Raw genomic sequence first — 25,211 nt, 5'->3', positions numbered from 1 at the left:
TCCCACTCCACGTGCACTAAAGGAGGGCCATCATCAAAAAGACAGATATAGTAACAAGTACTAGTGAGAATGTAGAAACTTTGAAATTCTCAACCTCGATGGCAAGCAAAGTAGAATGGTTCACACAGGTTGGAAAAGTTTGTCAGTTTCTCAAAAGTTAAAGTTACCATAAGAACTAGCCATTCCACTCCTAGGTGTGTGTGTGTGTATGAAAAATGAAGACAGATGTTCAGAGGAAAACTTGTAAACAAATGTTAAGAGGAGCCTTATTCATAATAGTCAAAAAATAGAAATAACCCAAATTTCTACCAACTGATGAATGGATAAACAAAATGGGTGTGTCCATACAATATTTAGTCATAAAAAGGAATGAAGTGCTAATGGATGCTGCCACACACAAACCTTGAGAACACTATTTTAAGTGAAAAAAAATACAAAAGGCTACATGGTATATGATTCCACTGATATGAAATTTTCAGAATAAGCAAATCCACAGAGAAAAAGTAGATCGGTGGTTATAGAGGGCTGGAAGATAGAATAGAAAGCAACTGCTAATGAGTACGGGGTTTCCTTCGGGGGTAATGAAAATGTTCTGGAATTAGACTTTGGTGATGACTATACAACCCTGTGAATACGCTCAAAACCACTGAACTGTAACCTTTAAAAGAGTGGCTAGGTGGCTATCCTAGGGCGCCTAGGTGGATCAGTTACTTGAGCATCTGACTCTTGATTTCGGTTCAAGTCATGATCCCAGAGTCATGGGATAGAGCCCTGCCTTGGGCTCCATGCTGTATGGGGAGCCTGCTTAACATTCGTTCTCTCTCTCTCTCTCTCTCTCCCACTCCTATGTGCTCTCTAAAATAAATAAAATGAAAAAATAATATAAATAAAATAATTTCAAAGGGTGATATCTCAATAAGTAGTTTTTAAAAGTGGCATTTCCTTCTAATATGCAAGCATGAAAGCATTCAGTCAGCCTGACTATAATTAATGGGTCCCTACAATGTGCCAAGTACTGGGCACATGAATAAAGACGATCTTCAAGAAGCTAAAGGAGGGGAGGGGCACCTGGGTGGCTCAGTCGGTTAAGCATCCAACTTCGGCTCAGGTCACAATGTCGCAGTCCGTGAGTTCGAGGCCTGCATCGGGCTCTGTGCTGACAGCTGGGAACCTGGAGCCTGCTTTTCCTTCTTTCTGCCCCTCCCCCTCTCATGCTCTCTCTGTCTCTCAAAAAGAAATTAACATTAAAAAATATTTAAATAAAAAAAAAGAAGCTCAAGGAGGGGAGACGGTGGTGTACAGATGAACTGAAAAGCACACTGCTTAAAAAGCACTAGACAGACACTCAACCCAGATTAGGAGAAGAGGGTCATTAGGTAAGCCTTTCTGCAAAAGTTGACTCAATTGAGTTTCTTTAAAATGATGAGTGCTCATTCAGGCAAGGGAGTCAGGATAGGTGGCATGTGCCAGGCACAGGGAAGTGTGGAAACAGGAGAATATTCCTCCTACAGGAAACCACAAGTACAGAACAGTAATACACTATACAAGTTAAATGAAAGCTTGCTATAGAGACAGGAGACGAGGAGGAAGGCGAATGAGCAAGGACAAAGCAGGAGCAGTAAGCAGGAGTCAGGACATAAAAGGTTTTGTATATCATGGTAAGAAAGGTCTTGAGGTTGATTTAAAGGCAGTAAGAAGTCATACAAGCACTTACCATAGAGGAGTAATGTAATCATACCCACATTTCAAATAGCCCTACTCTACTTGTAAAGCACAGGATGAAAGACTGAAACAGACATCCAGAAGGCTGGTCAGTAACCCACACACAGGACAACGATGGTCTGTGCTAAGGCAGGGGCAGTGCAGCAAAGGGTAAGAAATGACTCTCCTGGTAAAGAGGGATAGACGACATGACACGGTGACAATGAATAGAGCAAGTCAAGGAGAGGAAAGGGCTGAGGGAAAGTCTCAGGTCATGGGAAATGGGGTGATGGTAGAACCACCCACTGAAACAAGGAACACAGAAGAAAAGAGAGGGTATCTCTGAGATAAACTGTTCTGAATTCATTGCAACTGACAGGTTTATCTGGCTGAACTCACCTACCACACAGGTCATGAACGAAGACCAGAAACACACAAGACATACAGATCTGGGAAGTGTCATCATATGGGTGATTGCTAAGAGCACAAATGATACACACAGACATCACCTAGAGAAAAAGTGTAGTTTTGCATTTAGAGGGTCCTGAAAAAGAACTTAATCACCTCTCAAGACTGCTGGGTCAGGCAGAAGGCCCGAGGGAAAGGAGAGATATAATGAGACCAAAAGACGAGTGGAAATAAATGGAGGGCAATGCTTCAAAGGAGGAATAATTAAGTAACCCTAACATTTACTTCTCACTCTTAAGTATTTATTTTTAACTTATAATTCTTTCCATTGTTTGAAAATTTGCACATATTAGTTCACCATCTCTATACTGTATAAAAGCATTATGTGTAGGTCTGTTGGTAACATGTTTAACTAACATCTGCATTGGTCTCAGATCACCAAATTTAAACATCGTACTTTGTCAAACCGAAGTAAACACCACAGATAAAACAGGCTATAGCCAACCTGGTTGTTTTTTGGAGAAATTATATCAATATTTCTGAAGATCAAAAACTGGTGATATTGAGCAAAACTAAACCATATGTTTTATGGAGTTTGTACAAAAGCCTTAGCTAAATATTAACTAAAATGTACAAAATATTAAGGCATTGCCCTTATTTAGGGAGACATGAGGCATGATTTGTTAAGTCATTCTAAAGCTAATAAGGCTATTGAACAGTCTTCTCCAAAGATCTGAGTTGAAAGCTCAGGTAAATAGAATGCAGTTACTATTCATAAACCTAAGTTGTTTTTACCCCCCTCCCATTTATTTAAAGTAAACAATCAATCAAACAAAATACCCATTTCTCCCATTCCCACCTCTGGCAACCACTAGCTCTTCTCTGTATCTATGAGCTTCATTTTGTTGTTGTTTAAATTCCATGTATAAGAGAGATCTTAAGGTGTCCTTCTTTCTCTGACATTTCATTTAGCATAATCCATCCATGCTATTGCAAATAGCAAGATTCTATTCTTGTTTATTAATGAATAATATTCGTGGTGTGTGTGTGTTGTGTGTTTTGCAATTCTTTATCCATTCATCCATCAATGGAAATTTAGGCTGTTGTCTCCAGATGTTGGCTATGATAAATAATGCTACGGTGAACTTAGGTGTATACATCTTTTTGAGTTAGTGAATTTTCATTTCCTTTGATAAATACCCAGAAAAGGAACTGCTGGATCATATGGCAGTTGATTTTTTAATTTTCTGAGGAAACTTGATATAGTTTTCTCTAGTGGCTGTACCACTATTAGGTATTTAAAATTCAGAATCAAGTCTCCCAGTAAGACTGTTACATGAGTCTTTGTGCCATTTTCCATGTACCACTGAAGTGGAGAATATTATTTATATTAATCATACAACGACCAAAGCTGATTTTTAGTATATACTCTCTAATTACATTTTGAGACCTGAACCAATGTCCTGGTAAAAATTAAGATAAAAATGTCCCGCCCTTGTGCAGGCTAATCAAGATAATTGGTAGCTCTCTAATTACTTTTGCTATGCCAAATAATCTGGAGACCAATTAAGTAAAGTTGATTTTTGGTCAAAATATCTTAAAGCCAGAAGATATAAAACTCAAGTTTCCACTATTATGCTAGAAACATTAATATTTTTTATTTTAATCATAAGAGCTGTCATTTACTGTGTCAGATGTCATATACATACATTTCTGCTCTTCAAAACATCCTACAGGGAAGGTATTATCCCCATTTTGTATGTAATAAAGAACAAAAGTTAAGTGATTTCTCCAAGGCCACTGAAAGCAGAGGCCACACAGCCATGTATATCTGTTTTCATCTGTATTTCATATGTAATCACAACCCTACCGCTTTGGACAATTGAATCAACCAGGGACTTTGGCGCAGTCCTCAAAGAGAATCCACCAGAGTTTGTGAAAATGACTACAGAATATGAATCTATTCTGGGATTTACTATAATTAGCTTTGGCCCTCCCCTAGTAAGAAACTTACAGATGAGTTCTCATCATGTAGAAAATTGTACTTGAAGGTTATTTTTAGCCACATAATCACAATTGAGCTGAGCTGATGAACGGAAATTAAAGACAAGGTGCTAATAGAGAGAGCACAGATAAACCATACCATTAAGCCTCACAAAGTAGTCTTCCTCAAACACTACTGGACTCACAACATTATAAGTTTTAAGAATCTCAGAGCTGATCAGTGCTGCCCCTCAAATGCAAGTTACAAGATAAAAAAAAAAAAAAAAAGAACTGGCTAATTGTATACAACTGTATTTTGTAAATACTCAAAAATAAGGGTGGATATAATTATGTATAAATAAGTACATTCTTAAAATAGTTTCAGAGATCAACAAAAGCTCAAACCTAAACACTACCTTCTTTGTTGATAAAATGGCTTCTTGAACAAATTACCACCATCAAGAAAACATGATTATAGCACATCCATTCACCATAATTATCATGCCTGTGACTCTCAAGAGTTTCAAATGTGGTAAGCCTTTAAACTGCATCACCCACTAAAATGCAATTCCTTCTGTGGAATGCAAGCCCTCCCACTAAAATGAAAGCCCCAGAAGAGCTAGGCTCTTTCTTCTCATCATCGCTACGTTCCCAGCATCTAGACTGGCACAGAGAAGCACCTAATACATATTAACTGAATAAGCGCTGTGAAATCGTCCAGTCTAATATCCTCATTTCCTCTTATCAACAAGGAAACTGAGGCTCAGAAAGACCAGAGATTTGCCTGAGATCACAAAGATAGACGGGAGAAGCCTACCCCAGAACTATGTTCTCCCAAACTCTAGCAATGCTCATTCCACTAATTACCTATTATAAATACAATTACAAATACCAAAAATCCGTTATTAGTATAGTTATATAACATACTAAGTAAAGACCTTTCTGCTTATCAGCAACCAAAATGAATATTGCTGGGAACAGCCAGCCCATTAGACAAGCATGTGGGTTTGACACAATTACCACTTTGGCATACTCCATCTGGGTTGATAGAAGTGTTCATTATTGTAACAGCTCCATGAGAAAAAACACGCATCACTTAACATGCAACCAAGCAGAAAACCATCAACAGAGGATCAGCACCAGTTAGGTATGGAGCTGTGTTATGCAAAACCATTCTATTTTTTTTTTTTTTTAACTTTTAAAAGGGAGGTCAATTCCCAGGTGCTGTCTCTATCGCCAGGCTAAATAACCTGCCATATAGATCATCATGCTACTGAAAACACTGGTCCCTAAGCAGAGTACTACAACCAGCAAAGCGAAGCAGATACACAACTCTAGACACTCATACCAAGAACTTCGAGTCAGGGGTTCATGGTAATTATCGGGTCCAGATGTTCCCTTAAAAGCTCGTGAGAACCAGTGCTACTCTAAGGACCCTTACCGTTAATAAAATCCCTGTACAGAGAAGAGGGTAGGTGCTGCCAGCTGAGTGGCTCTCACCCTCTGTGGGGATCAGAGCAAAAGGTGGTCTTTGATTTCAACCAACAAAGCTCAATCCATTACCTAGGACACTCCAGATTCACAAAATGGAAAAACAAGCATTTCTAAACTTCAAAATGTTGGCAAGGGAATCAAGAGGCGCTTTCATGTGAACTTTGAGAAAGAAAAAAAACAACTGTGCAACAAATAACTATTAAACTTCTATAATATTGGCCACGTGCACACAGTTACAATTTTGTCACTTTCTATGTCTGACAAAACTAGTTTTCTTCTATTGCAGTGACTGGGCAGAGGGTATGTAGAACAGTTTTCTGATATCTACAACCACTTGCTTATGTTCACGTCCCTAAACAGCCGACAGCCCAAGAGGAAGTCTTTTAATACCCAACTATACTCCCTTAAAGCATCAAACAGAAGGAAAAAACAAAACAGCAACCTCAACAGAGAAAGGAATCAGCAGCCACATAACTAGTTGAGAAAAAATGAAAGCAGTGCTTCTCAAATCCATACAGCAAGTAAAAGGAGGTGAGGAGGGAAAAGAAGGAAAAGGAAAAATATCTGGAGAAGGAAAAGAATGACAAAAACAGGACGACTTAGAGCTGACTGCACGTAATTCCTCTCTCGCAGGTTTATTTTTCTTAGTGTCAGGTCTATAGACTACTATATCCCATATTCAAACAAGTACCACTACATTCCAAAGGGACAATTTGTTAGTTTAAATTATATATATGGGGAGGATAAATGAGTTTTGTTTTTTTAAACAATCCAACGCTACCCACCCTAGTTACCTTAATAACACACTCTATGGCTTTTTTTTGTTGTTCTCGTTTGTTTTTTGGGGTTTTTTTCTTTTTGGGTTTTGTTTTGGGTTTTTTTGTTTTGGGGTTGTTGTTTTTTTTTGTTTTAAGGGATAAGGATCTACCAGAGAGACTGAACTATTCCTGCAAAGATATAAGCTAGCATCTGGCTTAAATTAAACCCACATTCACAAAAGATATGAACTGTAGCCCTCGGCTAGTTCAAGCCTAGGCAGGATCAGATTACATTCAGAGCATGTGTTTCCTCCACCCTTTCTCCTTTTTAATGGAACTCAAATTTTCTTTGGCTTTTCTCTCTCATATACATGCGTGCCAGAGGAGCCCGGCTCCAGGCCAAGGCAAAAGGCAAAGATCTACTGGTCTAAGGCAATCATGGTAGTTCCCCCTCTCCCCACCAAGAAGACTTGCAGAAAGTCTATTGGTAGCCTTCTGGGAAGATTCCTTCCTCTAACAGGAGCCACAAGGGAAAGGCAGCCCCTCTTATTTCTCTAAGCCCTGGACACCCAACTCTAGAAGTGTGTTGCCATCTTGAGTATCCAAGAAGGCAGAAAGCTTGAGGACAAAGTGACACATCCTGGAGCTGGCATGCTGCACATGGCCAGGTCCTGGGTTTGTGCTTCCTGCTATGTGAGATCACATACTCCCTACTAGGAGAACAATGGGGTTTCAGTTACTCACAGCCACTATTAGTCTCTGCATATTCTGGAGCAAGCATTAGAAAATAAGCCCTAAGAAACTGAGAAACACATCTAGAATTGTATCAGGTAATTATTACTCCCCACTGGGTTCTATGGCCCTCATACCTAAGAGCCATGGCTGTCAAATGTTTCAGTTTTTCCTGATGCTCAAAATTTTAAAACCCAGTATCTGTGTTAATATCTGAGTGAGATAAATGATTAATCTTTATTTTAAAAACTCTTAAGAATGAAACAAAAAAATCTTAAGAGTCCTTCAAAGTGTAAGGTTCTCTTTCATCATATTAGAGGGGGATATATGAAAATCAAGACAACTTTCAATAATGTTCAGTTTCAATAGCATGTAAGGTAAGAGCTAACAATCTTCTTTGTTAAAAGCCAAGTCCCTGCTGCTCTCACTAAGAATTATGTCAAGATGACAAGCACAAGTTGATGCATGTATTTGGTGAATCGCTATACTGTACACCTGAAACCAACAGAACACAGTGTGATAACTACCCTGGAATGAAAATTTTTTAAAAAGAATTACATCAATAAAGATCTAAGCCAGAAAAAGTCTTCTCCACAAGCAACTAGGGTCGTCCCAGAAATAGATACCCTTTCCTAGACAGAGGACTCGATAGCCAGATGCTGTGCATAAGCCATTAAGGATCCCAATACTGGCCACCACCCTCATCATCAAAATGCACCTAAATGTTGTCGTATCGGGCACACTAATCAAGATGATAGAGACATCCAGAACCCTGCTGGCTCTTCATGAAGCAATTACGAGTTGTGAGGTCAGAAATATCGATCAACTGCATCGAATTCCTGCTCTCAGACGTGGCCCCAAATTTTTTAACAGCCAGAGCTGGAGCTACATTCTTTCTGTGTGAAGCTATCTAATCTTTGGATAAAATAACATAGTGATTTGGAGATCAAGTCTGGGAACTAAGAAGACTAGGATGAGAATTCCAGCTCTGTCTCCTACTAGCAGTGCAACCATGGATATTATTTTGTAGCCTTGCTGGGTTTCAGTTTCCTCATAAGCAAAACAGGGATAGTACATTCTTGCTGGGGTACGCTAAGGATTTAATTAGATGCTGTTACATAAACTGCCTTGCACATAGTAAATCCATAATAAATGTTGAGCCATTATCATCAAATAGGGATTCTGGAAAAAAAAAAAAAAAGGAGGGGGGGCAAGCCCCTTTGTTCACTAAAAATAACACTAAGAACAGAAGTAATAGCGACAGTATCTGCACTTGTTGAGCATCATTCTAGAGACTCTGCATGTAGCAATTGCCTTAATCCTCACAAACCTTTGAAGTAGGAACTAAGATTATTCCCATGTTACAGATGAAGAAGGAAAGACAAGATAAAGGACGTGAACGAAGCCACATACCCAATACATGGAAGAGCCACGATTCAGACCCAGGTGGTCCAGCTGCAGAAACCTTCTACAAAACTGCCACCAATCCCAAACAACTTCACTGTTCTATAGCCAACACCAGCATCATGCCTGACAATTCATTATCTGTTGAAAAAGCAGGGGCACCTCGGTGGCTCAGTTGGTTGAGCATCTGACTTTGGCACAGGTCATGATCTCACAGTTTGTGAGTTCAAGCTCCATGGCTCACTGCTGTCAGCACAGACCCTGCTTCAGATCCTCTGTCCCTCTCTCTCTGCCCCAACCCTGCTCGTGTCCTCTCAAAAATAAATAAAACACAAAAAAAAGAAGAAAAGCAAAAATCAAACTATTCCTACCAATGTGGAGGCTTACAGTCCTAAGCAATATGTTGGAATTGAGCTGCTGATAAATTTCACCTATTTTCAGAATCTGGGTTGCAGATTTTAGGCCCTTCTCTCAAAACAAATGTTTCTTGAGTCCTTTCACAGGTGCCAGACACCAGCAGTATAGGTGAATAGAATCCTGCTCTCAGCCTAGTGGGGGACGAATGTACCAAGATTAGCGTTAATATACACTCAAACTACTTGTCACTAATTCAGAAATTCTGGTTATTCAGATTCAGAAATTACTACCAGTTTGAAAAGCTGACAAGGTTTTCTTTGACGCTACCATTGTCATCTCTTTTTTTTTTTTTTTAATTTTTTTTTTAATGTCTTATTTATTTCTAGGAGAGAGAGACAGCATGAGCAGGGGAGGGTCAGAGAGAGAGGGAGTCACAGACTCTGACACAGGCTCCAGGCTCTGAGCTGGCAGTCAGCACAGAGCCCGACGTGGGGCTCGAACCCACGAACCGCGAGATCATGACCCAAGCGAAAGTCGGACGCTTAACCGACTAACTGGGCTAAGCCACCCAGGCGCCCCAACCATTGTCATCTCTTAAGGAAGTCACACAATGGTCCTACATGGGAACTCTTGGTTTAACACTCTTGAAAGACAAAAAGGCATCGTGCTTTTTAAAGAGAACTTAATTCTCATTCTCAATTGTACTTGCTAGAGACATATTCGCTGCCTGGAAAAATTTAAGTCACTTGAGTAAGAAAGCCAAATAAAATCTTCTTGGTTATAAAATTCTTCAACATAAAAAACGAATTTGTTTTGAATTTTTGAATTAGCGCAGCTGAACCATCAACCAGCTACAGGGTAAAAGGGGCTGGAGGAGGCGGACAGAGTCAAGAGGAGCACAGAGGACACAAATATATGAAAACATGCTCTGTCACACTCATGGTAAAAGAAATGAAAACTAAAAATTCCAAATGGAAAAACCCAAAAAGCTTAATCATATAATCGCTGAACAAGACTACAGGAACAGAGAGGCATTCTTATAAAATTGCCAACAGGAAAGAAAATTGATACTGACCAATAGAAGTCAGTTTGCCAACAGCTATCAAAATTTCAAATGTGTAGATACTCTACACGGGTTCTCCTGCCTGCGAGAATGTATCCCACAGATATATCTGCATGTACGTAGTATAAAATAATTATGTATGGATGGTTCATTAAAACATGGTAATAGCAAAAGACCAATGTCCATCAATAGGTGACATTAAACATTTGTATAATAAAGAAATAAAAAGTATCCATCCCAGTTATAGAAAAATCTCCAAGTTACACTGTCAGGTACCAAAAAACAAGACTCAGATAGCACACATGCTATACTACACCTTACAGGCTGAAAGCCAGGTGTGTGGCAGATAGAAATACGTGAATACACATGTACATATGTGCATCTAAAAGCGCAAATAGGGAAGGACACAGAAGAGGAATGACAGGGACTATGGGGACTCAGTGGAGGACACTAGGTAGGGGAGGAATAGAGGTACAAATATGGGAGACAAATTTTTCACTGAGCATAAATCTACACAAACTAAAGCACTTGAATACTTTATTAAGAAAACAATACTTTGTGTTAAAATATCTTATGCATGAAGTGAAGCCAGTTTGGTTGGTCTGCTTCTTTAGAGACAATCCAAAGACCACAACTGCCCTGAGCGACAGTGCCACATTGCCCCGTCACAGAGCGCTGTCCCCACAAATGAATTGTATGGGTGCGAAAGCCTTCCAGTCTACTCCACCTCAAGAGTACCATTAAGATAGCCTAAAATAAAATTGATTTTCTGACATACGAGGTTTAAGATTGTCTCTACATCCTCAGAGAAACAAAGTTCCAGTAGCTTTGAAGTCAGTTGACATCACAAAATCCACCCCTACCCCTACATAGGCTGCTCTCCTAAGCAGGGACAGCTCAAAACCTAAGCTTTTAAAGCAGCCCAACATCTTTGAAGTAAATCAATTCTTCTTTGGGGAAAAAATAATGTTTATATATATTTTTATATAATAAAACTATACAATAAATTATATATACATAAATATATAAATATAATATATTCATATAATTATTCATATTAATAAATATTATATTTATTTTCATATGTATATATATCAGGAAACCTTGCTTGTTTTTATCCTTTTCCCCTTCAGTGTGGAATTAAAACAAAAAGATGTACTTTGCTAACAATAACATTGGTGCATAAGCAGATCAGCCAAAAAACATTATTCCTATTCTCTGCTTGAGGAGTAACAACAGGGAACTTGGAAACAGATTTCTCTAAAATTTGAAAAAATTTTCAAAGGGGAATAAAACAGAATGGGGTAAGATTCTTGAATTCAACTTCTAAGCTGGTCATACATAAACGTCCCCGACCTCTGTCAGCAGCTTCCTCCACATCTACAGGGAAAAGCAGGAACAAAGTTGGCCCGATACGCACAAGGGCAGGTCTCCTGTCTACACCTCCCCTGCCCACCTCTGTACCTATGCTCACATGAAGAGGCTAAAACTTTTGTACGGATGAATAACATCTTCCTAGTGCAGCGTTATGCACCTGGTGGCTTCTCAATAAAAGCCTTTAGTGATGCTGCTAAGTATTTGGGAAACACTTATTTGTACCACCATCACAGGACATTCTCTAGAAAAGAAAAATACACGAATGTGCAGTTTCCTCCAATGACCTCGATAACCAGGCTCCAAACAGTGCAAAGCCAACACCAGCAATCTCTCCTCATCCTAACAGACACCAGGAAGTGGGTTTTTTCTGAGCTCATCCCACAACTACCATCTGAAGGAAGGATCCTTCCTTGCCCAGCCTCATCAGAAAACCCACTTGGAATCAAGTGGTAATCTACAAATCTGTGTGAATCAAGCTCTAAATTCTTTAGCTTAAAAATAACAGTGGTTCAGGAGGCTTTTCCTGAATAAGCTAATGACAAAGCCACCAAGGTTAATTGCACAGGATAAACGCACAGGCTGCAGACGCTGCATTTTAATAGGTCATAAGACAAAGTCTTGTCAAAGTCAATCAACTCGCCACGCTATGACAAGGCCACCAGGCTGGAGCCGACACTGATCTCACATTTTCAAATCCTCTTCTCCATAAGCTTTGGAACACTGCAGCCAACAGACATAAATATCTGAACCTTGTCCAAAAAAATAATTCACATTTACATTTTGATTGTTAGCTCTTCTGCCATTTTAAATATTTACAGCACTACCAAAGTTATGCCAACACATAATACAGTCTCCGCTTAATATAGGAGACTAAGCTCCATGATTTTTCTAGCTTAGGTAAGCAAGTCCAAATGTTCGACTCTTAGCTATGGATCCTCCAAGCCTGGCGTGATAAAAGCAACTCTCCCTGGGCAGGAAAAGCTGTAACTACAATGTAATTAGAGACATGCCATTTGGAATGCTTAAAACCTCCACCACCACCCCCCCCGCCCCCCCGCAACAAGTATTTCTACTCTAAGCATTAGTTTAGTTCGAAACTACTTTACTTATTAGTAAGAGCTTCAAACAACTACTTTTTAGGTACGGCTGGCTAGAACAGGTTTTTGCTTCAACTAAATAGAAGTTGTTTCTTTGGAGGTATGATTCTCAAAATTCAACATGTGTAATCATGATTTGAGTACAGGATCCCATGGGAGAATACGTCCGGCATTCAATTTTCGGGGGTCCAACAAAAATTCAAGCCAACTAAATGTCAAAGTTTAAAATTTCCTTTTCCAAGTCTGCGCTCAAGCTAGGATGTGAACCTAGACATAGGTCATCAATGTCTCCTCGAACATGTACAGGAACGCTACACGGAGATGGGGTGGAGCGCCAAGGCCTGGCTGGCTGGCGAGATCATTAGCATCATCTCTACAGTTAGTTGTTCCCACGCCCAAGTTGCCAATAATTTTAAGAAACAATTCTTTGTTGGGCCCCAAAAATAGAAAACGTAAACTTCACAAGTACACATGTGCCCCCTCCCACCAAATATACTAGTTCCTTCAGTGGTATAAGAGCATTCCACGCAGGGTCAACAATAAAGGAAGTTGTAGAGTTCATCTGGCAATCACTGTATTGCTACTGCTTGTTTTGTTAGAAAGTAACACTCTAACTAGGTTCTTTTTGAAAGAAGGTCTTTAGGGTGGGAAATCAGATCAGGAAAGAGCAGGAAGGCCATTTTTTCTAAGTCTGGACGTCATAATCTGGGCAACAATAGTGAGTGGTCACATTCTTCAATGTGACAACAGATTACATATTCAGTAAAAAAAAAAAAAAAAAAAGAGGTTAATACCTATCCCTATTTAACCAATATTTACTTACTTAGGGTGTTGACAACATCAAAACAACATACAATTCTTAACCACTGTTAATGGCCACTAATCTACAGTGGCTAAAAACATGAATTCAGCTCTGTGCTAGTCACAGTACAACTTCTTTTTAATCAAACGAATTAGCACGAATATGAAGAATTCTATAAATTAAAATCTGTCATCCTTCAACACGTTTCAAAAGTAACTGTCTACTATTAACCTTACAGGGTCCTCACTGTGCTTTAGGAATAATTAACTTTCATACAGTATATTGTACCACTGAATAAATCAACTGAACAGCAAGACAAGTATGTAAAATACACCAGCTAGCTTCATTATTCTCATAGGTCAAACTTGAAAAAGTACTTATGTTAAAGATAACCTGACAAAATTCAACATCTGCTTAGAAAAATGCAAACAAGTGAGCCAAAACCAAACTCTGGTCACAAAAGATATACTTTTCGTAAAACTTGGATGAACTATAACTGCACATATGCCCTTGCCAAACAGCATACATACCCAGGCTCCATGGACTCTGCACATTAGTACTCTCCAAATTTTCAGTGCCCTGGATATTGACAGTCTCAAAAGCAAACTGTCTTCAAACGCAAAAACAAACGAGCACATACCACCAAACCCACTACTCCAACTGAAATTTCCTCAAAATCTCCCCCCTCAAAATACATACGCAGCTTTTTAAAAAGTACATCGAGCCCGTCGTCTGCTGTTCGCTGTCATTAAGAGACTGTGGAAAGCTGATGGAAAGCCGGCTTCCAAAAACTTAATGAGCAAGCCTGGCCCCACCCAGGCTGGACCCTGCTGGAGGAAGGGCACACGCAGGAGAAAAGCCCAGCTTGGTTCCAAGTTACTTCATTCCTCGGCTACAAAATCCACACGGGTCAAAGACAAAGTCATCTTCCTGCTGCCTGTTCTACCACTAAATGAAGAACGCTTTACATAAAGAATCAGTTAACAACAACTAATTCTAGGATTACAGTTTTTACAATTCTCTTGCTGAAAGATTTCCCAGTTCGCTTTGCTTTGGGTTTGCACCCATCAACTTTTCTCCCCCCCCCCAACTTTGTTTTTAGTTCTGTCATTTTAATCCACCCTACAAATAGACACCAAAAGCATATGTATACAGCATATAATCTAATCATCTCTTTATAAACTATCATTTTCAGGTATGAAAAAGCCATATAAACACACAGTCCAGTGTTCACTACATAAAAATATCTACTTTGATTCATTAGTAAAAGAATTTGCTTATTCATTCACACTGTATTTAAAAAATAGAGGTTTGTTTTAATTTAGACTTATAATGTCATCACTCAGTTACAAAGATGATAAATCCCTGTTTTGTTATTGTCAATCCTGAGAAATGATGGATACAAAAGGTAATCCTATATCCATAGGTCATATTGAATACAAATACATAATGGAAATAAAGTACATTTAAAAACATTAATGCATTTTCCTTTAGTGACAAGATTCAAGTCAGAGAGATCTGAGAAAAGACTAATCTTCCTTAATACAGTACATAACCAACCCTCTGTCCTCTGCATTTCCAGAATCTAAATTTGGGTGTAGGGGCGCCTTACTGGTTCAATCGGTTAAGCGTCTGACTTCAGTGCAGGTCATGATCTCAGTTTGTGATTTCGAGCCCTGCATCAGGCTCTCAGCCCAGAGCCTGCTTCAGATCCTCTGCCTGCCTGCCTCCCTCCCTCCCTCTCTCTCTCTCTCTCTCTCTGCTCCTCCCACACCATTCTCTGTCTCAAAAATAAACATCAAAAAAAATTTTTTTTAAGAAATAAATTCGGGTGTATATGTGTGTTTCAATGTAGATATTTACATGAGTAAATCAGGAACAAGAGACTCTGGATCCAAGCATGTTTCTGTACAACCTCGCTCCGCTGCTACTACTACATTGCTCTTCATCAAGCAGTTCTTACGTCAATGAATATTACATGCTCACTTCAACTATGGAGTCTTGAAAAAAGCCTTTTTAAGTGACAAAACACTTTAGATATTTAGATAAATAAGAGGTCACCTGTACCCACTGATAGACAAAGGTAAAAACTGGCTTTATGGTAACTTAGTGAAAATATGTTCCAGTGACAGCTTTGAAGACATTGATCTTTGTCAAAATAAACAAAGATAAAACTTAAGAAAAAAAGTCATTCCATATAATGGAAGTAAACTTCAGTATCCATCACGAGGTTCTCACAAAACGGCGATTTGGTGAGCTTTTTAGCAGAGCCAATCTTATTCAATTAAAAGTATCATCTTTTATTTAGAGTATGTTCTTCCTTTTTTAAAAATATTAAATGTATTTTTTAAATAAATACTGCAGAACAATGGCAGATTTACTTCAATATACTTGAAAAAATATTGGCTCCAAACCTTTTTCTGAAATGTATTAGTCCACAGAATCCATAAGCATCAGAATGCCTGACATGTAGCACTGGATCCAGTGACATTGCCAATGGTAGATGTCTACCATCCATCCAGGAATCTCTGATCACCCCTGTGCCTCCTACTGCCATATACTGAATTGTGTCCCCTCTGCCCAAATTCATACGCTGAAGCACTAATTCCCAATGTGATGATTATTTGGAGATGGGACCTTAGGGAGATAATTAGATTTAGATGAGGTCTTTAGGGTGGGGCCATCATGACTGAATTAGCGCCCTGATAAGGAGAGACACACCAGAGAGTTTGCTCATTCTCATGCTCTCCTGCTTCACTACATGGCAGCCATCTACAAGCCAAGAAGGGAGCCCTCACCGGAAACAGAAACATGATGGTACCCTCATCTTGAACTTTCAGCCTCCAGACTGTGAGCAAATAAATGTGTTGAAGCCCCTCAGTGGTACCATGTTATGGTGGCCCAAGCTGATTAAGGCACCTACTTTCTTAATTACGAAGTCCAATGCCGTTGCTCAAGCTCCTCTGCAGTCTCTAATATAAAAGATCCTGCTCAGAAGACATCTGAATTTCACCCTCTAAACAAAAGTTAAGAGAATTATGACAGAAAAGGAGTTTTGTGACATCATAATTTAGAAGTAGAGCAAATGATTCATATGGTAGATAAAAAGAGAACCCAGAAAATATAAATGAGTTTCCAAACTCTTACACTCGGTAAGGGGCAGAGTCAGAATTTACACCAACTCAGTCTGTCTTCAAAGCCAAGCTGGTGGCACTGGCTGCAGAGTGGCAACCACAGCTGCTTTCCAAAGCCAACGTGCCCTTCCGCCAGTGCTGCGTTACTGCCATGTGCATGTGAATACCTGTGTTTTCAAGAGGAGTAAACTGAACCCAAAGTGAAATAACTTCTATAAGGTTACTCAGTGGGTTACTGAAAGAAATACACAAACCAAAGTCAGTGTCATTTAAAGCATCCATTCCCAGTAAGATTTTAAACACATTAAAGTACACAAAATACATCCACAAATATCCTCCCATAATAAACTGTTAATATGAATTTAGATCTAGTAAATCTGTCTTGGGAAGGTCCTCAATAGTCATGTCCTGACAGGGTCTCATTATTCCATTAAAAGGGGAAATCAGGAGCACCTGGCTGGCTTGGTAGGGGAAGCATGGGGCTCCTGATCATGAGGCCATGAGTTTGACCCCACTTTGGGTGTAGAGTTTATTTAAACAAAATTTTTAATAAGGAGAGAGGTGGTTAGAAGTTTATCCTCCAGGCGGAAATGGTGGGGGAAAGGGAGAGAGGCAAACCATGAGAGACTCTTGAATGCTGACAAAAACTGAGGACTGATGGATGTGGGGGGGAGGGGGGGATGGGCATGGAGGAGGGCACTTGTGGGGATGAGCACTGAGTGTTATGTGGAAACTAATTTGACAATAAACTATTTGTAAAAAAAATAAAAAATAAAAAAAAAAGAAGTTTATCCTCCAAACACCTTTTTTTAAGAATATAGTTTTGTTTTCTGTTTGTTTGTTTGTTTGTTTAGATTCAAGGGAGTTGGTTGGGGTTCGACTGGGGGACATTTTTCCTATACTTATATATGAGTTTAAACATAAATAAAATGTTATGCTAAACTCAGTATCATAATTTCTTGACTCTTAAAACTGTCCTACCTCCTGCTTGATGGAAACAAAAAAACATGACTGAACAGAATGTAGAGAACCCGATGATCTAACAAGTCATTCAGAGCTCCAAAACTATATGGGACGCAAACTCTGTGCAGAAAATAAGGTTATCTGTGTTATACAAAGACAATGAGGAAGACCTTTCCTTTCAATCTTTCCACTTTATTCATCTAGCCTCTGCCTGAAAAGCAATTAATCATCTGTCACACCAGAAAAAAAGAGAAAAAAAAAAAAGGAAACAATTTTCTGGCAAAAGCTTAAAATAACCTAAGAAGTACTACTCAAAACTCACCATTTTTGAATCTACTGATTTTTACAGAGAATCCATTCTTCTTACCTACCAATCAGCATGCAAACTATATACTCCCTGAACAAAATGGAGAAAAGTTTTACTACTCTTTCAACCTGGATGGGTTCCCTAGTCTATAAATTCTTCTAGGAGCCTATGTTTCATCATCGCTATCTGATATCAGCAAAAAGAAAAAAAACCACTGCATAACTTCCATGGTTTCTATGCACAAGTTCTCTTTTGACCATATAACCACAGTTTGTCTTCTCTCAGACTCTACCGCCAGAATGCTTTGCACAACTCCAAATGAGTCATTTGCAAAGTTTCATCCCTACTGCATTTCTAAAAATGTAACATTAGAAAGTACTATAGATTTATGAGACTCTGGGGGAAAAAACTGCTGTATGGCCCCCAGGTTTGCTTTTGTTTTCATTTTGTTTTGTTTTTAAACAAATGGTCTGTAGAGAAAACAGTAGGAAAAGGTACAGGAGAAAATGAAACAAAGAGGCGGGAGATGGAATCCATCATCGAAAAGTTAATGTTTTAAAACCATTTAAAAACTTAAAAGGATTTGTTAGGAGCTTTAACTCCAAAGTCAAAAGCATCGCTATTAGAATTACACATTCAGGTGAATATGGTAATCCAGCATTCACCTTAAAGTATCATTTTCAGGGGTGGTTCAGTGGGTTAAGCATCCAGTTCTAGATTTCGGCTCAGGTCTTGATCTGTGGTTTGTGGGATCAAGCCCCGCAATGGGCTTTGCACGGGCAGCACAAACCTACCTGGGATTCTCTCTCCCTCTCTCTGCCCCTCCTTTGCTTGTACATGTGCTCTCTCTCTTTCAAAATAAATAAACTTTTAAAATAATGTATCATTTTCATTCTATTATGTCTAAGAAACATTTGCTGAGTTCCGCCTTTGCACCAGACACTAAACCCTTAGGACTCAATGGTTCTTCCCCCTTCCAGCCCTCAGAGAATTCACCAGTCTCCCACGAAAGATAGATACATAAACAATTACAATACGTGTGATAAAGGCTACAACAGAGGGACAGGAAGGGCACAGCAAAGTGCACAATTCCCTTGAGGAGGTCAAGGTAGGCCTCGTAGACTTACAATGTTTCGGCTCATTTGGACCTCATTTTAAATAAGCCAGTTCTACTGCTAATAACCTGACAGTGACACCTACCTTGCCTTAGGAGTTAAAGAAAATAAAAGCACCTATCACAAGGCCCATTACATAAAAAGCAGAAAGAAAGACCTTGCCAGTAACTGTGAAACACCCTGAATACACGGCTTAAGGAAATGGGTTGTTTTTTTTTTTTTTTTAATAAAGAATTTAGAGCCAAAAGGGATCTCTGGCCCTTGCCTCTCACAACCAGGACACTTAAAGCCCAGAAGTTTAGAGGACTGGCCCGGGTTATGCAGGGAGTCCATGGCAGAACCCAGGCAGGATGTCAGATTCTGTCTGATAAATAATCCACAGCCTTTCCCTTTTGCAGGCCTCCCTGCCTGGATGAGAAATAAAGAGCAGAGACACTGTTACAGAAAAAAAAAGGGCACAGAGGCCCTTTATGGCTCTCCAACGGCCAGAGGCCTAAAGAGGCCGGAGACTAAGCATCTGGTAGACCTCAGTGCTCTCCAGCTCTGTCCCCACTCTCTGCACCCAGGAAACACCCTACACACTCCCACTCCCCAAAAAAGTCGGTCTCAAGAAACAAAGAGGTCACTGCCAAGAAAGTATCTACTCTGCTCAATCTGAAGGAACGTTAAATTCATATTCAGAGAGTCTGCATGTCGCCATGGCATGTTACCACTTAGCTGATAATGGAATCAGACAGGTCAAGGCACCAGCCAATCAATCACCCACCTAGGTAACAAGACCGCTACGAGGATGGCAGCAGAGTCACCACACAGCTACTGCTTAAAGAATGTGAGTTCCTATTAAACACAGTATTCCAAGGGTCAAAGAATTCATCTGGGCTTTCTCCTAAAAATGACAGAATGTATCATTACGTTTACTTTTAAAAACCAAACAGTAAACATATAGTAATCTCTTACCAATTCCATTTATCTATTTATTTTCGTCAACTTGGGGGAAGGAAAAATGTTTCTCCACCTTAATCCACTTTCACTAACTTCCCTACTTTCTTTTCTCTCCTTTCCTTTAAAATGGCACAATTTCCAAGAGGTGCCACTAGAAACCGCATAAAGAAGCGAAGAGGTGAACACAATTCTCGCATCACAAATCACGCTGGACAAAGCTGAATGGGGCTCCTAGCTGGGCAAGCCAGGGAAAGGTTAAGGTGTGTGTGATAAGCAGTGCACAGCTACACAGCACAACCCCAGAGCGGGCCTCTCCTCACTTTACCTGTTAGCCCTCCCTCTGCCTGACACAGGCCATGTGCACGCGTTGGGCACTTGTCTGGGCACCCAGGTACCTCCAAAACTGCACAACTTTGTTAGCTCGGTCATTTGAAACTACAGCTCCGTGTTGTCACTTTGCCTTAACAACTTAACTCTCCAAAGCTGAATCATGAGAGGAAACCCTAAGCACAGGTGCGAACATGCCCTCGGTCCACAGCCCCAACACACCCAAAACAGAATAGGCAACATCAAGCCAGAGTACTCACCATTACCTCTGCCTAGGAGATAGTGACTTCAGTTTTCTACTTCTGGGTCTTGCCAAGACCCATTCATGCGGGGAGGAACTGCTCTTTGTTTTATTGATAGCTGTCGAGGTTACAAACTTGTGCAATACTTGGCCCCAGTAGTGCGGGAGGAGGGAATTTAAACAACTAACTCTACGGCACGGAGAAGAAGAGCTAGAATACAGGCACGTTCAACAGTAACAGACCTGACGAGGCCAAGAATGTTTCCTGCTTAAGGGGCAGAGTGAAAGCAGCTAGGAGCACACTCCGCACCGTGGGAACACTACGTGAAGGGGACAGAATCAGGGAAGATAAAAGCATTGTAGCGAACAGCAAGTACCTCATCCGCCTGGAAGACAGGGTAGGAGTGGATGAGATGGACAGGGGAGGGGGCGGCCAAGTCATGAGTGATGGGTGTGCTAAAGCTCAGATGTTTCAACTCTATCCCGTGGGTGATGGGGAATACTGGGCAGCCATGTGAGAACATGTGACACAAAGGAAACTGGATAAGATGATGCTCCAGTGACCCCGGACACAAGAGTCTAAACTAAGACAGGGGCAACAAAAATGTAAATGAAGAGATGGAGTCAATAAATATTTAGTAGGTAAAATGGACAGGATTCAATAATGAATTATATTGTGGGAATAATGGAGAGCAAATTTCCTGGGTTCCTGGGAGTCAAAGGTGAGACACCGTGGCACCCTGAACATAGAGAGGGGTTCCCAAGAAATGCAGGAAACAGGGATGGAAGCAGCACAAGCTTCCAGGCTTAATGCCTGTATATGGCCAGGTGGAAAGGTGGCCGGGTGGTCGGACACAGGTGTGTGAACAACACAGTCTGGGTTTCCATGCTAAGATTTGGAACTAGTCGGCCCATCAGTGTTATTTGAAGCTAGGCAATAGATGAAACCCCAGCAAAACAGCGTAAGAAAAATGCTCATCATCATGGGATGCCTGGGTGGCTCAGGCGGTTAAGCACCTGACTTCAGCGCAGGTCGTATCTCAGTTCATGGGTTCATGCCACGACAGCTCAGAGCCTGGAGCCTGCTTCAGATTGAGGGTCTCCCTCTCTCGCTGCCCTCCCTCCCTCTCTTCCTTCCTTTCACTCTCTCAAAAAATGAACATAAAGAAAAGAAAGAAAGAAAAAAAGAACGAAAGCAGCTCAAGATAAATCACCAGGCAGACAGAAAGGAAGCTATAAAGGAGGCTGAAGGATCAGCATAAGAGAAAGACCGCAAACCCATGAACATATTGCCAAAAGACAAGAGTCAGGCTAGAAGGAGTAGACAACAGGGCCCAGGGCACATTGCTCTGGGCACTGCTGAAGTTTTTAAATTGTTGTGAAAAGACTGCTGGTAACCTCGAAGAACAAGTCAGTGGACAGTGGCCGAAAAAGCCAACTGGCTAAAAAAAAAAAAAAATACTGGAGAGAAGAGGGTTGGAGGTGAGTGTAGATTAATGTCCAGTTTAGCGATGGAGAAAAGGCGAGAGAATCGGGAGCAAAGAACTACAAGAAGTACTAGGTTGTGGGAAGATGTTTGTGTGCAGTAATGTTTTGGTGGTTCTGTTGTGGGGCAGGCTTTTGGTGGGAGACACAAAGTACGGAGAGGTTCGAGACACAAAGGAAAATGAATGGCAGGTAGTTCAGAAGAGGTCGAAGACACAGGATCAAACCCACAAAAGAAGGGGTGCCTGGCTGGCTCAGTAGGCACAGTAAGCAACTCTCAATCTCGGAGTCCTCAATTCAATCCCCAGTTAGGGGTAGAGATTACTTTAAAAAGCACATGCACGCGCGCGCGCGCGCGCGCACACACACACACACACACACACACACACACACACACACCTCTTCATCTAGAACAGCAGAACAACACCCTCATGGGAAAGGTAACTGGAAATACACATGGGCTGGGAGAGAAAGCAGCTTGAAGAAACTAGTGATACAGGAGTATCCCTAAAGCCCCGCTCTCCACCCCAAATAACTTTGTTAACTTTGGAACATTTAAAAGAGAGGAAAAAAAAGAAACTTGAGAAGAAACAGGAAAATTTTGGAGAAAATATGGTCAATCCCCTAGAATATATTCAATGATAATTCTCTTAGCATTCATGTCAACACAGGATTCAAAACAGGTTAAACTGAACTACTGTCAATGTGACAGGTTATTGGTCTTTTAAAAACTTTGAGATTCCCTGAATCTTCTAACACACTGACTTGACTTATAAGTCAAAATCTATTAAATTACCCAGAAGAAATATAATCAAATGGGCGCCATCTTCCTATCAGTATAGCAGCAGAAAAGAAGTTTTAAAAAAATAACTCCCTCGAATCACAAGGTTTGGAGAGGGCCATTTTACTTGAAGTGTGTGCCAAGGATCTGGCTATTCGCATTTTACGAGATACAATAACTATAACTGTAATTCCTATTCTCAAACTGTGAAGCCTGTGTCTCCATAAAATGCCAGTTTAAAAAGACAAGACAATAAAGACCACCGTCACCACCAGAACCCCATAAGAATATGTGAAAGGTTATAAAACAAAACTCCTTTTATAGAGTTGAATCCTTTCCAGGGCGGGCCTCTAAGACATTCTGCCAGGGCACACAAGCACTATCTCTGGAACAAAACCAAAACGGCACAGCTGCGAGACATCTTCCACTGAAGTTGTAACCGACTCAATGGCAGTCCTTCCTTTGAGCAAGAGAGTTTATAAAAGCCAGAAGGAGAGATATTTTCCCCTGCAAACTGCTTAGTGGAACTACTTTCTCCCGACCCAAACTGTAGCCTAACTGTAGCCAAATTGTACCCTAAAACAGACAGTGTGCACAGTAGAACTTCATAACAGATTTGTAAGAGAAAAGGTAAATAAAACTTGAAAATAGTAACTACTATGTGGTTTTCATTAAGAGAAATCCCCGCAGGAACTGAAACCAGCCTAAGAATACATGGAGATACATATTTTTTTAATTACAATCCATCACCATTACAAACAGGAAATTTGGATGTGCCTTAAGCAGGACTTTCTCCCCCCCAAGCCTCTAAGAAGTAAGCGACCAAACAGTAATATTCTTGATGCTGATGTATTTTGGACTTAGGATATACAGATACTTATGACAGCTAAGAAAGAAAAAGTCAATTGCAGTCCATTAGGAATAAAATAAGAACAATTCAGGTAAGCCAGTCAATGCTTTGTCATGCTTTTGCTGTAGTTTTGACTACGTTCCTATGGCAATACAACAAATACTCTTCTACAAATACTTCTGCAGCCAAGATAAAAAACCAATAACCATCCCTCTCAATTCATTTCTGTTATTGCTTCCAATAAAAAAAGATCATTCCAGAAACTTCAAAACCTAAGGCATAAATATAGCAGCTGCAATTAACCACAACTGTCACTGGGAAGTTAAAGACAAAGAAGGTATAAATCTGTTACTCCTTTGACAAGAACTCATTTTGAAGGACAAAAAGTGACAAGCATGCAAAAGAACGTAATTACTAACAAATGACTTACTTGGAAAATTATCTAAATTCTAGAGAAATAGAACACTGAAAACTCTGTGCCAAAATGTAAAGCAAAGAATTCAATATTCCGAAGCCAGGAGATAAGTAAATTTCTCGGCATAAGTTTCAGACATGCTTTCAAAATCTCTTTTGTTAGTGCTATTGTTTTGGGGCAAACAAAATATTTCAGTAATAGCAAGAGGTCTGCCTATTTTGTGAGCAAGCACTCTGCAGAATGCATTACGAATGTCCTTATTTAAGCTTCAAAACATCTCTGCACAGCAAATGTTATCAAGTTCATTTTGTATGTGAATAAAGTGAGGATCAGAGAAATGAAGAAGTAACTTCCCTTAGTAAGCATGGAATGTAAAATAGTAGAGCAGTGACTGTTAGTCCTGGAGTCAGACAACCAGAATTTTAATCCTGACTTAAGCCCCGACTATGTAAGAGATATACCGGAGACTTAAATCCAATTCTATTTTATTTGAAATACATCTTTGACATTACACCATGATGTTTATGCAACCTCCCAGTTCTACTTAACCATGCACCAAACTCAGCCTTTTATATAAAGCCTCACCTATGCTTTCCTCACACTTGGATGTGACCTTTATACATTAGGACTTTACTCAACTGCTTCTACTCTAATACATAAATTTCCTCAAAAATATCTTTTAGAGATACATAAGGAAAACTGCAAAACATAACTGAAAGTTCTGGATCTTTCTATTTCTCAAACACACATATATACATCAATAGTTACTTGCCTGTCATATAATAACTAAATATACCACATCATGCCTGTCTTCAAAGCATGAGAGCCATTTGGGGAGACCAGAGCAGTGCAAATAAAAAGCCATTTCTATAAAGTTTTGAGTTAACTGTAAATGCATTTAAAAAAAAAAAAAGTGTGTATGTGTCCATAGGTACCATAAATACATATGTCAGATTTCCTAGAACAGTTCTGATTTCAAATATTCTATCCTCCTGAAGAGTAGTACATTTGGGACTGAAAGGTAACTGCAGGCTAAAGTGATAAATAGAAGAAACTTGAACAGAACTTTGCAAGAAAGGGCAGATTGTTGTTGGTAGAAAAGAGGGACAGGACATTCAAGATAGGTGGAGACAGTCCTCAGGGTAAAAGCAGCAAGATGCACAAGACATTCTAGGGGATGTGAGGGGAGCAGAACGCGGTGAGTGGGGCAGTGCATTGCCCATCATCCCTGGATACAAAGGTAAGCCAGAGGCGATGCTGAAATAGGATAGCTGGCAAGACTTCTGAGAGCTTTAAACTCTAAGATAAGGACTCTAATATAGGTTAGTGCTCCTAAAGTTTGCTGGGGTTGTATACGTGGGTGTTTTGTTTTTTGGTCACAACTTTACTGAGCTACCACACAAGTCACCCACTTTAAGCATACAATTCAAAGATTCTTAGTATAGTCATTGTGCCACCATCACCACAATCTTAGA

General features: G+C 40.0%; 1 protein-coding gene across 13 annotated transcripts in view; it reads right to left on the bottom strand.

The window, feature by feature from the left end:
• Positions 1-25,211, bottom strand: part of EPB41L2 (erythrocyte membrane protein band 4.1 like 2) — a 222,382-nt gene that overhangs the window by 122,560 nt on the left and 74,611 nt on the right. Inside the window, exon 1 of one of the 13 annotated variants that reach the window (XM_039240419.1) lies at positions 16,100-16,185. The exons of the other annotated variants lie outside the window; for them this stretch is intronic. The gene's annotated coding sequence lies outside the window, so the exon portion shown is untranslated. Of the gene's footprint in view, positions 1-16,099; positions 16,186-25,211 lie in introns of those variants that run through there. 13 annotated transcript variants of the gene reach the window in all.

The sequence above is a fragment of the Hyaena hyaena genome, unplaced genomic scaffold (genome assembly GCF_003009895.1).
Source record: "Hyaena hyaena isolate Hyena2069 unplaced genomic scaffold, ASM300989v1 scaffold_178, whole genome shotgun sequence".
Classification (NCBI taxonomy): domain Eukaryota; kingdom Metazoa; phylum Chordata; class Mammalia; order Carnivora; family Hyaenidae; genus Hyaena; species Hyaena hyaena.
Note: the sequence above shows the minus strand (reverse complement) of the source record. Positions and strands in the feature narration are given on the sequence as shown.